Source organism: Primulina huaijiensis, chromosome 16 (assembly GCF_012295235.1).
Source record: "Primulina huaijiensis isolate GDHJ02 chromosome 16, ASM1229523v2, whole genome shotgun sequence".
Lineage (NCBI taxonomy): Eukaryota > Viridiplantae > Streptophyta > Magnoliopsida > Lamiales > Gesneriaceae > Primulina > Primulina huaijiensis.
The window spans coordinates 763,436-779,009 of NC_133321.1; the positions used below are offsets into that span (position 1 = coordinate 763,436).

Here is a 15,574-nt window from a genome sequence, read left to right on the forward strand (position 1 = left end):
ATCCAGGTAATCACTACTCACATCCATCTCGCCATAAGCCTGAAGCACCACCAATTGATTCCGTAACTGTGGCGAATTCAAAGGGTTTAAATGATGACTGGTGGTTCCCAGATTCCGAAGCCTCCCATCATGTTACTAATGATCTGGCTAATCTAGCTCTTGGCTCTGACGGAAGTAATGTTCTTATGGGGAATGGAACAAGTTTGCCAATCACTCATATTGGTTCTTCGTCATTTTTGTCTCATGATTCGAACCACATGTTATTTTTAAATCATCTTATTTGAGTCCCTCGTATATCTAAAAACCTGCTCAGTGTTAGCAAATTTGCTCAAGACAGTAGTTTCTGTTTTGAGTTTCATCCTTCTTTTTGTGCTGTGAAGGACCTAGTGACGGGAATCACCCTCCTCATGAAAGGCACCTTACATGAAGGTCTGTATAAGTTTTCCTTAGGCAAACCAGCTATCTCACCTCGTCACTCTGCCATATGCTTGCATACTCAGCCTCACCTAGCTATTTTTGTCTTCAATCAAGTGAACGAGTCTTACAAATTAACTGAAGTGGCACCTTCAACACTCAGTCAATAGCATTATAGATTAGGTCATCCTATGCTTTCCACTGTAAAATACTTTTTATCCAATTGTAATATTTCTTTTTCAAAGAATGATAATTTTAGTTTATGCAAATCCTGTGAATTAGGCAATATTCATCGTCTTCCATTTCATTCCTCCTTAACCTGTTACAATAAACCACTTCAGTTAATATATTCTGATATATGAGGCCTTGCTTTCACCGCTTCAAGTAATGGATTTAAATATTACCTCAGTTTTGTAGATGCATACTGCCAATACACTTGGATATATTTCCTTAAAGATAAATCTGAGATGTTCCAAATCATTCATCAATCTAAGACTCATGTCGAACTACACTATGATACCAAAATAAAAACTTTTCAAACTGACTGCGGTGGTGAATATCGACCATTAACTCCCTTATTTAAAAAATATAGGATTCATCATCGTCTGTCTTGTCCACACACTTCACAACAAAAAGGTGTTGTTGAAAGGAAACACCGTCATATAGTTGACATTGGTCTTTCTCTCCTTGCTTACGATCACACGCCTCTCAAATTTTGGGAAGATGCTTTTTCCACCGCAATTTTTCTCATCAATCATCTTCCTAATTCTGCCATTCAAGGTGATGCCCCTCTCACAAAGTTATCCAATCTTGACCCTAGTTATTCTTTTCTTCGTGTTTCTGTGTGCTTGTGCTTTCCCTCTCTTCGAGTTTACAATACACATAAGCTTGAGTTTAGATCTAAACCATGCACTTTCTTGGCTATAGCAACAAACACAAAGGATATAAATGCCTAAGTCAAGATGGTCGTGTTTATATTTCTCGACATGTTAAGTTTGATGAGTGTTCATCTCCTTTCTTCGGCACTCATTCCGAAATTTCACATCGTGCATCCTCAGAGTCCTCTAATCTTCTTTTCCCAATCCCACTATCACTTCTTCATCTCCACCTCTGCCCCACTCACCCTCCCCAACTTCTGTACCTCCCATCAACACTTCCGAGATTTCCTCTTCATCTCTACCTATTTCTCCCACTAATGAGCAATCTATTCCTCCTCTTATGAATGTTCACCCCATGGTTACTCGGTCCAAAGCAGATATTTACAAACCAAGGGTGTATGCTTCTCAACTTACGCCCATTCATGAACCAACCACTGCACATGATGCCTTAGCACATCCAGTTTGGTGTGATGCTATGGAAGCTGAATATAATGCTCTGATCCAAAATAAGACTTGGGTTTTAGTTCCGACACCAACTGATACACCAATTATTGGATGCAAGTGGGTTTTTAAAATCAAATCACATCCCGATGGGATTGTGGTTCGGTACAAAGCTCGTCTCGTTGCGAAAGGGTATTCTCAAACTGCAGGGCTAGATTACACCGATACATTCAATCCAGTTATAAATCCTACCAAAATTCGAGTTGTTCTTATCATTGATCTTTCTTATGGATGGTTTATTCAACAACTTGACATTAATAATGCTTTTCTTAATGGTACTCTTAATGAGCTTATCTTTATGCAGCAGCCTCTTGGCTTTGAACAACACTGCCATGGCAAACAACTTGTGTGTCGACTACATAAGGCGATCTATGGCACCTCGTGCTTGGTTTGATAATCTGAAATTTGCTCTGATACATCTGGGTTTCATCCAATCAAAGACCGATGCTTCTCTATTTGTTAAACATGATAAAAATTTGATTATCTATATCTTGGTTTATGTCGATGACCTAATTATCATAGGTAACAACGCTGCTCAAATCAAGGACCTTATTTGTCATTTAAATTCAAAGTTCTCCTTGAAACATTTGGGCAATCTCTCATACTTTCTAGGTATTAAAGTTTCAAGGACTTCTTCTAATGGTTTATTTCTGTCTCAAACCAAATACATACATGATATGTTGAAAAAGAACAAATATGGACAATGCCAAATCATTACCCACTCCTATGGTCTCTAGGTTAAAGCTTTTCTCTAAAGATGCAAAACCACTTTCTGATGTAACTTTGTATCGTAGCACCATGGGTGCCCTACAATATCTCACCATAACAAGACTAGATATTTCCTACAGTGTGAATAAAGCTTGTCGGTTCTTGCAAAGTCCTTGTCTTTCTCACTGGAAATCTGTTGAGCGAATCCTTTTTTATCTCAATGGAATGTCAAAACATGGAATTCATCTTACTGCCACTTCTCGGCTTTCTCTTCATGTTTTTTGTGATGCAGATTGGTCCAATGACCCAGATGACAGGTGCTCCACCTCTGGATTTTGCTGGTTTTTAGGTAGCTCGCATATACCTGGTGTTCAAAGAAACAATCGGTTGTCTCTCGATCAAGTACTGAGGCAGAATATCGTAGTCTCGCAAATGCCACTTCAGAATTACTTTGGCTTCAATCTCTGCTCACCGAACTTCATGTTAACAGTCGTACTTCACCCATACTATGGTGTGAAAATATTACGACAATCTCGTTGAGTGCCAATCCGGTATTACATTCTAAATCCAAGCATTTTGAGTTAGATCTCTTCTTTGTTCGTGAGAAAGTTTTGACTAAGCAACTCGATGTTCAATTTGTTCCCTCCTCTGATCAAATTGCATATGTCTTCACAAAATCATTATCTTCTCCCAATTCTCATCGGTTTCGATCCAAGCTAAGCATTATGGAAAATTCGACTCTGGTCTTTGTGGGGGTGGGGGGGGATGTTAAGTGACATAATCAAAACCGAGTACACAAGATGCTATATAATCAAATATGCAGAAGATCAGAAACTCTTCATCTAGAAGGCTCTGGATCTCTCTTCTGATATGCTGGTGTAAAAATATAACAAATTTGATTTTATTCTGTATATTCATTTTTACTTTTTTATATTTTTCCTTTGTAAGTATAAATACACATGTGCTGATCAATTGTGTACAGAGGGTGGGGAATACAATCTACTGTGCTTTTCATTTTAAATCTTCCTTTTTCACTTTTCTAACTCCTTCAAATCACGTGACCATGTAAATCACACGAACAAGTCATATGTGACAAGCTCAAAATTGGGATGACAGAAGCAGTGAAGGATTGAACCCTGACATTTGTTATAGACTCGTCATGCCCTATCATCCAAGCTACTTTTTGACATTTGTTATAAACTCGTCATGTCCTACCATCCAAGCTACTTTTTGGAGGCAAGTCCTAATATTTTGGTAGGTAATAAAGAGTGTCACTACAAAAATCAACCAGAGTGGTTATCGCAAGGAATTAGCTTTTTTCTAAATTACTATTACAACTATATACATATAAATATATGCATATGTATATTGTGTTATCCTGAGATTTACTCAATATATTATATTTTTAGATAGATCTATCGATAATTGTCCATCATTCTATGTATTAGTTTATTATATAGGAGTATACTTTTTCCGTTATTGTTTGAGATCAAATATTGATCTCTCTTTATCGGGGGATTTTCTTAACACTCATGCGACAAGTTATGTTAAATATTATTTGAGATGAAGTTATATAGTTTTTTTTTTTTTTAACAAGATGCAATGATACTATAAGCTGTGACGTAAATGATCTGCTATGAATATTTTAATCAAAAATATTAATTATATATATATATATATATATAGCCTAATAATTATCCATTTGCACTGACACAAATTGCTTTGAAAAAAGCATAGATTTTGTCATACTGTTCAGGTTGGAGGGGCCCAATTCAATAATATGGATGTATTATTTAGTCATACCTTACAAACACACACACGTATACATCTTCTCTGAAAATAATTTTTTTTTATTATAATAACATATGATCTCTGATTATTAAAATATTAAATATGAAATGATAAATATGCATATTACAATTTTATGTCTATCGAGAAACAAGCCTAACATTTTTAATTAATTTGTCAAAAAAATTTCTATAAAACGAATTAGTGGATTATTTTTATAAAAAATATTAATTAAAAAATATTATTTTTATATTAAAATTATTATTATTATTATTTTTATTGTAAGTGTGAATCAGATCCATCTACTCATCAGATATTTATTCTTAATTTGTATGTGAGTGTGTTTATTCATATTAGTACTTACCAGAAAAATGATTTTATAATAGAAAAAGTTAATGATAATGAAAGGTGCTTACTCTAAGAAATAATTAAAATTGTGGTCAGAAATCCATTAAGTTGCAATATTTTATAGATAATGAGTTAATATATTTAAATAAACACAATTAATTTATTTTTTCACTGCAAGAAAAACGTCGGTCCTCATTCCTTTGGTTAAATTTTAAACACCATTTCATCAACTGGTAAGTAAACGAATCCCTTAATTCAAAAGGTTTTTGCAATATGAAATTTATATATATATATATTAATTTTATTATTAAGGCGATGAAGAAAGGGGAACAGAATTCAGATCCACGCATGTTAATTAGTGCAGGTTTCAATCTTTTCTATTATTAGAAAGTTTTTTCCGTTTTGAAAATTGGAAAGTCTATGAAAGTGATGTAAATATGTTCCCTCGAACCTCGCCTATTCTCATACACCACCTTCCTTTTATCGACTCGGCCTCTATTTGTAGCCGTTAACTCGCTTTCGTCTTAAATTTGAAATCTTAATATATAAATATATATATATATATATATACACTAAAAATATATATTTAAAATATTTATATCTAACCCACTAAATACTAATTAATATTAGAGAATTTAAAATATTTTCTCGGACGAGTCTGTTTTATATGGTTGGTTATTGTTATGGTTTACTTGATTGGAGTGATTTACAGAATATGTGTTAGATTGATAGTTTACTTAGTGCACAACGAAAAAAAAACAGCTGTAAGTTCGATCGATATAAAAAAATAGAAATGTCATAACCGGTCGATACCCGGATCCACTTTAGGACGGACGGCCGTCATTGAATCATCACCAATTGATGTTTTAGCGCCCAGATTCGATGGGCCAGATTCAAGTTTGGCCCAACATTATTATAAAATGTAATATGAGTAAAATAAAATAAAAAAAAACTTGCAATTTCAAGTATGTGGTACTTAAAGAGAAGCACATTGTACAAACGTTTCTCAAATTAAAACCCTTTCGGAAAGTTCGAAAAAGGGGAAGAAGAAGAGAGAACACGAAGCAGAGGCTCAAAATGATCCCTCTCTCGCAAACGGCGTTCTCAATCTATCGAAAAGCAACGGAAGAAGAAGAAGAAATCCAAAGAGCAGCAGAAAGACGTCGAATCTGCAGGAAATGAGATCCCTACAGTCAGCATTGCTGTTCCAGGATCCATTATTGATAATTCTCAGTCCCTTGAACTGGCTACTCGTGTGGGTTTTTCATTTCCTACTGTTTTCGTGTGTAATTTATTATTATTTTTAATGTTGGTATTTGGGTCTTGATGTGTGGTATGTTTGATTTTTTCATCGTTTTATTTCTTTGCAGTTGGCTGGTCAGGTTTCTGGGGCGGCCACCATTTTTAGAATCGACGAGGTGAAGTTGCTTTTTCCACATTTTCTTTTGTATGATCTTATTTGCTTAAGTTATAGAATTGGAGTATGAGGTTGCGGACTGCACGGTTTTTTAATCTCACACAATTACACAGTAGTTGATGAATAAATTATGTATATTTTTTATTGATTGCCGACTGCATGATATTGTGTAGATATGTTTAGGTGTAGATGTGGTCACCTAGGTGGTTTTTGCTTTTGTCAAAACAGACCATTGTGGTTGATAACAAAAGTATATCTGAGGACACATCCACTGAAACAGTGTTAAACAATTCAGATGACAATGAGAGTGCTGCTGCTTTTTCTTCTGAGAATCTTTACATATCTTGAGACCCCACAGTATCTCAGAAAGGATCTTTTTCCTAAGCATAACAGTTTGAGATTTGTGGTGAGAATCTGGTGTTCAGATTAGTAATCTCGTAAAGACGATATGTTTAAAATTATTTATTATCTAATCATTATAATTGTATGACCATTTTCAGGGTCTGTTACCTCCACTTGATGTCCCCATCATTTGCGTAAGCACGAATGATGTTCATATAGAGAAGGTATTGTCATTAGTCACTTTCACGGTTAAAGCAACTCTATCATAGTCATCTCTCTTTTTTTTCCGACTCATTGGAGAAGCTGATTCACCGTGCTAGGTCCATGAGGGTCAGGATTTAACTATTTAAGTTAATAAAACCAACTACCTCAGAGATCAAATAATTTAGTGGATTGGATATCACTTGACTGCCTACATTCTTCATTGCGAGCTATTCTTGTATTGCCTCGACATTTGTGTTGTTGGAAAGAGTCAAGTAGGAGAAAGGAAAAGTATAGAAATTGAACATTTTTCGAAATCAAGGGTCCCCAGCTGATGTTTGAGTTCTGTCTCGTGTTATTATCCACATACAAAAATCAATTTGTATATCAAAAATGGTTGGAGTTGTCTCGAAGTACATAAGGATTTGCCATTCGTTTTTTTTTTTTTGGTTTCTTTAGCATGTCTGTATTTGGGGCAAATGATGGCTTACACTTGATCTCTGAACTTCAGGTAAGTTCATGTTGATGACTTATCTTTACTGATGCCCATAGATTTTCTCATTTTAACCTAACATTTTTTTATTCGTGTTACATCTAAATTGTTTTCCAAGTAGCTTCTTTTTTCAATTTTTTTGACCTTGCTCTTGTCATATCATTAGAGTTGGTGCATTATTTGATTTTTTTGGTTGTGTCTTTTTCCTCCTGGTTTTCAGCTTTTTAGTAAATATTTACCATTTAATGAAATGCATGAAGTCCTTTGTTCTTGGTGGGTATCACACGGAAAACCCTAGATAGGGACGCATGTTGATTGTTGAAGTGGGTCTTAGCAAGGTAATCTATAATCTGCCACTTAATCTAATTTCATGTTGTAGTTATCAATCTTTGTTTTTATTGCTTGACCTAATTACCTCTGATGACTTTATTGCTTGACCTAATTACCTCCGGTGCCCTCATAAAAATGCGACCAAGTTTTTCTTTTTTCATTATTTTTTAACGAAAATTAATTTTATTTTGTAACTGCGTCTGTTAATGATAGATGGACTTTTGCCTGTTAATGTTTCTGTGAAGTGAATGCATATTGTATATATTTTCAATGATTGTGTTTGCACCCAAAAAAAAAAATTTAGCCCAATTAAACTTGGCTCAGTGATTGAGCCCAGTCCAAATAGAATAAAGAAGCGAGAAGATTAGATAAGTTCATCAATTCAAAATTGGTTTGAATAAATCAAATGTCGTGCAAATTGGAAGAGATCATGTAGAGATAATGTGCAAAATCATGGAATAGTGAGGCAGTGGGAGAATCGTCCAAGAATCTAAAGAAAAGAAAGACAATGACAGACAACAAAAAAACAACTCAGCTCAACAACACAATATCTGCAAAACATCTAGTTTTCATCTTCAAACAATTTATATTTTTAGTCTAATTCCAAGAATTTTGGCGTCATTACATTCCAGATTCAGCAATTTATATTATATTTTTATGTTTTCTAAATTTCTACATATTATTGTAAGTACAAAATCTTGTAGGAAGTTTGTTTTCTTCAATTTTCAGTGTCGTTTCAATGAATTTCTTTTATTTTGGTGCATATTAGTTTGAGAGATTATAACTGACGATCGAATTTAGAATCCACGTAGTTTGAATAGTTAGAAGTTAGATTTTTATTATTTTTCACAAGTTGGTGCTTGTAGCACCTGGCACGCCTCAAATCAAAATATTGTGCAAACAGATTGGTATGTTAATTGAACTTTATCTTCATTTATAAACCCATGTTACAGATTTTACCCAAATTCGTTAGTTAGAAGTTAGATTTTTATTATTTTTCACAAGTTGGTGCTTGTAGCACTTGGCACACCTCAAATCAAAATATTGTGCAAACAGATTGGTATGTTAATTGAACTTTATCTTCATTTATAAACCCATGTTACAGATTTTACCCAAATTCGTTCTCACTATTTTCTTCGCCAGATTGCTGCGATAGCTTCCTTCATTGAGTGGCCTTTGGGCATGGATTGTGTTAAAAGATTTCACTTTGTTGCCCTTATGCTGTGTGCAACCCTTATGCTGTGTACTAAATGGAACTGTTTTTTTCTTGCCGTTGTCTGTCTTGCTAAACACTCATTCCACATCAAAATTTCAGTTTTCAAATTCTGGTCTTAAAATCCATTCTTACTCTTGTCAAGCGAGTACAACATGCACTTGACATGATAAATGAAGGTCACATGATAAGACACTACACCACAGTAGCTGAAACTTTTGGTTGAATTGACTCTGGTTGCTTATGATTTAAAGGTCATATCTTGCAGAATGTTGTGGTTGATGAAGTCGTTGAAGCAGGAGAAAGAGTAACAGTAGCAAGGGGAAAACTCTGCGCGGTATTTTTGATTCGTACCTCAACACATCTTCTCATGAAGGAAGCAGGACAATTCGGACAGAGTTAACACGTATAGTTTTCATATAAAGATAGTGAATTGCACCTTCGCTAAGACCTGTCTTCTTTAAACAGGAAGCAATCTTTATATCGCTTCAGTATTTTCAGAACTGATAAACCGTGTTTCAAAGAAATATTAACGTTGGAGTTAGAAGCCGAGATTCAAGAAGGCTAGATCCTGTTAACCTTTACGAATTGCTGCAAATCTGGAATCTGGTTTCCGAACTGTCAAAGTGTTCACAGTTGTATGCTATCGACTAACCTTCAAAGACTGTTCACAGCTTACGAAGTGGTTGTGGATAGCGTCATTTCTTATTTTAATGACTTGAAAGAATATTTTAATATTTGTTTCAATGATAATTATTCATGTGTAATACATGTTTAGTTGTTTGAAACATGCATATTTCATTATATATATATATATATATTATATATTATATTNACTAAATTGAAGAAAAATGAAATTTATTTTTATTTTTTAGAATTAAATTTACGTTCTTTTTTTTTTAAAAAAAAATTATATCTTTAATGTAATTTAAAATAAATTGTAGAATAATGAAATATAACTCCATTAAAAAAATTAAATAACTATATCTTTTATCTATGAACTCTATTTTTATTTTTTTTGAATATTCTATTGTTTGATTTCTCTTTTTCCATTTAATGGATTTTAAATAAATCGAAGGAAAATGAGTTACATTCTAGTTCAAAATTAGAGGGGGTTAATAAATAATCTCAACAAAATTTACAAATATTTCGGTTAGGTTACCAATACTAAAATGAAATTCTTGTCAGTTGAGTTCTAAGTAAGTCAGCAGTGGAAACCGTGCGAAAAAAAAAACTGACTGAAACTGTTTGAACGTAAAATGACTTATAACAAAAATCATTTGAGCTATCAAACGAAAAGTAAATTAATTAGACTGATATGTAAGTTACACGAGTTTGTTTCTGGATGTTCGGAGACTTCGATGTCACCTCTTCTTCCTCGAGGAATGATTGCACTAGACTTTGGTAATTACACACTTCAGTATGACTTATCATTGTATAACTGAAACTCTTATTATATTTCACTCTTAATGATAAGACTTCTTGCTCTCAATTATAAGTATTTCACAATGAAATTCTAAGTACCAATTGATCATCAATTGATTAGATTATAACTTATCAGAATGTGCTTGCTTTGAACAGTTTGGTTCTTGAAAAAAATTTGAGCACAAAAAACTTTGATTGTGTAGATGAGTTTTTCAGAGACATTCTGAGCAATTCAAAGCTTTGTTTAACCAGTCTATTTATAAGTTTTGGCTGCAAAGACCATCTTTTTGAATCTCGTATCCGTTTTCAAATACAGATGTCGTTGTTATCAGGTCATCCTCATTTCTGACTTTGACATTCTATTGGGAATTAGTGAATGTTAGTACAGAATACTTTATCTGATAATTCAGCTGAGCTGTGATTCTTAATAACTGAAACTCTTATTTTATTTCACTTTTAATCAAATGAGTAGTAAGATTTCTTACTCTCAATTATAATTATTTCACAAATAAATTCTAAACACAAATGGATCATCAATTGATTAGATTATAACTTATCAGAATGTGCTTGCTTTGATTAATTTGGTTCTTAAAATAAATGGAGCACACAAAACATTGATTGTGCATACGAGTTTTTCAGAGACATTCCGAGCAATTCAAAGCTTTGTCTAAATAATTTATTTCTAGGTTTTGGCTGCAACAGCCATCTTTTTGAATCTTATAGCTGTTTCCAAATACAGATGTCATTGTTTTCATGTCATCGTAATTTCTGACAGATCGTATAATTATGGTAGTGTGCATGGATTCTGAAATTATGTTGGGAATTAGTGATTGTTAGTACAAAAAACTTTATCTGATAATTCAGTTGGACTGTTATTCTTAATCACTGAGTAAACTGATAAGCTTAAGAGAATGATTGGATTTAAGCTGACTGATCGACTGAAATAAACTACTATCGGTTTGACTCCATCAATTGTCATTTGATCAATTTGGCTATCAGTATTGTAACGTCCCGAAAATTTGAAGGTACACGTGAACCACATGCATGCAAATTATCAAACTTTTTTTGTATTTTATTAAATGGTTTTAATGCATTAAATGGATGTTTATTGCGTGATTATGTGTTTTATTGCATGGTTTATTAAAGTTTCATGCATAAGAGCTTTTAGTAGTTTTCGCGCTCGAACGAGGAACGAAAACCGGGGATAATTAAGAAAAAATGTTTTTGTTAAATAATTAGTTTTAATTATTTAATATATGATGTATTTAAGAGTTATTTTTGGAAATGGGCCTTGGTGGAGTATTTTTACTCGTCGGGTCTTATTTTAAACCGGTACGCGAATTTTAGCGAGTCAGGGGACTTTTTGAGGGCTCGGACAATATTTTCAAAAACTTTCCTAAACGAAAAATTTTTTGGGAGTGTTATTGGGCTTGACGGATTTATTTTATTGCTTAATGGATCTAAAACCATTTTAATCCCTTTAATCTTTAATTAAGGACCCATTAGTGTATTATTTTATGGCTTAAACCTAATAAACTAAACCCTTAACCTATTCTAAAACTTGGTGGCCGCCCTCTCCATATTCAGCAGCAGCAGCAGCCTTTTTTCAAAGAAAATACAGGAGCCACCTTCAAGTTTTCTCTAGGTTTCAAGAAAAGTCCCTACCCCGTCTCTCCTGTGCAACTCCTACGCGCTCATCTTCAAGTTTTCAAGCGTTTAAACGTTAAGGCACGCCATGTATCTTTTTTTTTCTAATCATTTACACCATGTATATGCTGATATATATGTATTTGCATGAAAAATCCTTTGATTTATCATATGGTGCCATTTTTGCGAAAGTTTGATACGATATATGCATTCTATTGTTTCTTACTCACGTTTTGTGATTCTTGTGCAAGGGGGTTGCCGAATTTGAGTGCTAGGGAGCTGATAATGTCGAGAAAGAAGAGGTTTAGGGGCTGGAGTCGAAACTTGGTTGGTTTAGGTGAGGGCCTATCGGTACTTGGTGTAGGTTGGCCGGGTTTTGGCAAGATCAAAGGCTTCGGCGTGTGCCGCCGTGCGTGGCTCGATTTCCAGCCACGAAGCCGACCCTCTTGAGTCCGTGACAGGGCTGTGAGAGGGCCATGAACAGGTGTTCGTGGTCTAGGAGTTGGTCGAAGGGCTAGGTTGATGTGTGGCTCGGTTGTCTTGTGCGGCGCAGTTATGAGGGTATCGCAAGGGGCTGGTGTTTTGGGCGGTAGGGTTAGCTGTGGTCAAGGAGAGCCTCTTGGCTTCGAACATGGTCCCAGTATAGCTGGTTAGGTGCTGGTTCGCTTGGTCTTGAGCTAGGATCGAAAATATAGAAAGTTTGGTGCACTAGGGTTTCGAGTATGCACGTATAGAAAATTCCAGCAACCTTCGATTATTGTTTGAGGGTCATAAGGGGTCTGAAATAAGTGGTTTATTGTAACGTACCGTACTTTTAAACATTTAAAATTTGCGTCAAATAAAATTTTTTTCTTAATTAAGTAATCATATTTCAAAATGCAATACCAATAAAATGTTTGACGAAATATTTGGAAAGTAAAGAACTTGCAACAAGTACTTGTTTTAAAATGACATAAAGAAATTCGTTAAAATCAGAGTAAACAATTTTTATCATGCATAAAATAAAATCCTTGAAAACTAAGGCGGTCCTCGGGTTAGTCCACCGCACAGTCCGAGCCAGCTCATTGATCGCCGCTTCTCATCTCTTCAAACTCGTCCTCACATGCATCGATCAAGTTTAGTGAGTCTAAAGACTCAACATGTATAAACTGAGAATAACAAATAATACGTAATAAACCACATGCATTTTAAAGTAGAGCATACATACTTAAACTTGGAACATACTGACATAAACGTAGACGTGCCATCATTTCATAAACATTTTCATAAACGTGCTTGCATCATACATACATAAACATGTGTCATCATCATTTTGCGTCAAGATATGTTTCAAGGCAAGTGACCCATACATAATGCGCCTGATCAGACTAAACCACAGTACTGGGCTGGCAGAGATATCCACTACCACATACATAAGATCCCCGGTCATACTTTACCGGATGGATTGGTCCCTGGTCATACTTTACCGCTTTTCAATCCTGATCAAAATCCAGTCATACTTTACCGGGGTGGAGAAGTCCCCGAACACGTTCTCCGGCTTCCAAACCCGTTCATAGTTGGTCACAAGACATTTAGCATACCTCAAAAATAAAACATTTTCTTTTTGCACGTCGAACATACTTAAAAACGTCGAGGACTTTGTTGGAACGCTTTGGACATGCTGCCCTAACCACATCAGCAAAGATTCAGGAGATCCCAACGAAGCCTGCAACCAAACCTTGAGAAAGCGTGAAGAACATGCACAAATTTTCATAGCTTGAGCGGTTTTACGATAAAAATCATATCTCTCTCATTTTGTATCAGAAAATTACAAATTTGCTATCGAATCGAAGATAACACAGAGTACTACAAATCATATGTTGAAAACATTTCCAGAAAACCAATCTATAAGTCGCAGAATTCAAAATAACAGAAGGTGACCGGTTTTGTGACATAGAAATTTCACAACTTGTGCGATTTTACGATAAAAATCATATCTCTCTCGTTTCTTATCAGAAAATTACGAATTTGCTAACAAATCGAAGATAACACAGAGTACTATGAATCATATGTTGAAAACATTTCCAGCAAACCAACCTATAAGTCGCAGAATTCGAAATAACAAAGGGTAACGGGTTTTGTGACACAGAAATTTTTTTTGTAACGACCATGGGCTATCCAGATCTTGGGCTCCCTCGAGGGCCTTTTCCCGTCTTGGGTTCCCACTGGGGTCTTTTCCCTCACTGGCTTTCCCATGTGTCATTACTCATAGAACTTCTCCAGCCCAGGCACTGGAGCTTTTACCTTTCCAGGATTAGAACCCAAGACCTCCTGGATTTATATAGGTCTTGGCAGCAATCCTGGTACCAGTTGAGATGAGTAATGACGCATGGGAAAGCCCGTGAGGGAAAAGGCCCCAGTGGAAACTCAAGACGGGAGAAGGCCCCCGAGAGAGCCCAAGATTGAGATAGCCCATGGTCGTTACATTTATAGACTAGTCATGTAGGTTCGAGTCATGGTTAGAGTTGGGAAAAATTTAGTTGAGTTTCGGGTTGATTCGGGTTAAAACCGGGACCCCGATCGAAGTTTTAAAACGAATCGAATAAGTTATGAAACAAGCTCGAGTTTACGTCTAAGAAACGATTATAATTATTTCTTGGAACATTATTCCACAAAAATGCTAAAATAAGAAGATCAAACATGTTCCATAGATTACTTGAATATGTGGCAAGTTGAACAATACTTTCGATTTTAAATGAAAAGGTGAAACATGACATTTTCTTTATTTTAAACATCGAACATACACGATGATTTGGAAATTGTTTATCAGCGACATTTATGATTCGAGACTAAGAGCATGAACCATACATTTATGATTCGAGACTAAGAGCATGTACAATGGTATGATATGCCGATTTCAGCGTTGATAACTTCATATCATGTTATTTCATTGATAAGATGATACTGAAAAATTAACTTTTTATTGATTAAATAATTTTCTATTAAAAAATAAAATTGCAATTAATTTACAAAAAATATAATTGTACATAATTAAATTTTAATACTTACACGTAAATTTACAAAACATAAACTAATTTACACACGATTAAAAATGAAGAATTTCACTGTTTGTCCTCATGTAAACTCAAAATATGTTCGATCATTTCCTTTTCAAGTATGTGGTGCAATTCTCGATATTGAATGTCGACACGTCACTGCGGAAAGAAGTTGAACTCTACAGTAGGATATCTTCAAGGGACAACATCTGGAGCACATATTCATCACCTCGAGTTGAGAAATCACGACCTTCGAGCATATCATATCTTTCGTCATCCACAATCACGTTTTGGAAAATAATAAATGTTTTATAATATAATTTTTTGTTTTTTCATATTTATGATTATTTTTTGCATTTTTTTAAATTTATTTGGATTTTTTCAATAAAAAGTCATTTTTTAAGAATTAATTAATGGCTGAGATGATCTGACCATTTATTTCAAATTGTAAGATACTCTCAGCTTTTAAAAAAAATTGGTTTATTTTTTATTTTTAAAAATTAACAACGGTCGGATCATCTCAGCCTTTAAAAAAATTGGACGGACTGAAAAGTTAGCAAGAAAAGAGTATTTTTATTTTTAAAAATTAATTTACTTCTAGAAAAATCTAGCCGTTAATATTTAAAAATAATAATAATAATTGGGTGTGTTTCATTGTGTGGAGGATTTCCACGCGTGGACTACCAACATGCTCACGCGGAAACATTCGCATGCAGGGTCCTCAACCCTCCAAGGGTCGAGGAAAATAATTACATCTTCTTTCCCACTAGCTAGCTTACAGATGAATCCTTCCACAAGTAAATGAGAATCAATCAAAATTTCGTGATTATCTAA

At 34.5% G+C, this 15,574-nt stretch overlaps 1 non-coding gene across 1 annotated transcript; it reads left to right on the forward strand.

Moving 5' to 3' along the window:
* The first annotated feature begins 7,081 nt into the window (after positions 1-7,081).
* On the forward strand, positions 7,082-7,144 carry LOC140962198 (small nucleolar RNA snoR101). The gene has a single exon (XR_012172479.1). It is a non-coding gene; the product is annotated as a small nucleolar RNA snoR101 (small nucleolar RNA).
* The last annotated feature ends 8,430 nt before the right edge of the window (positions 7,145-15,574 follow it).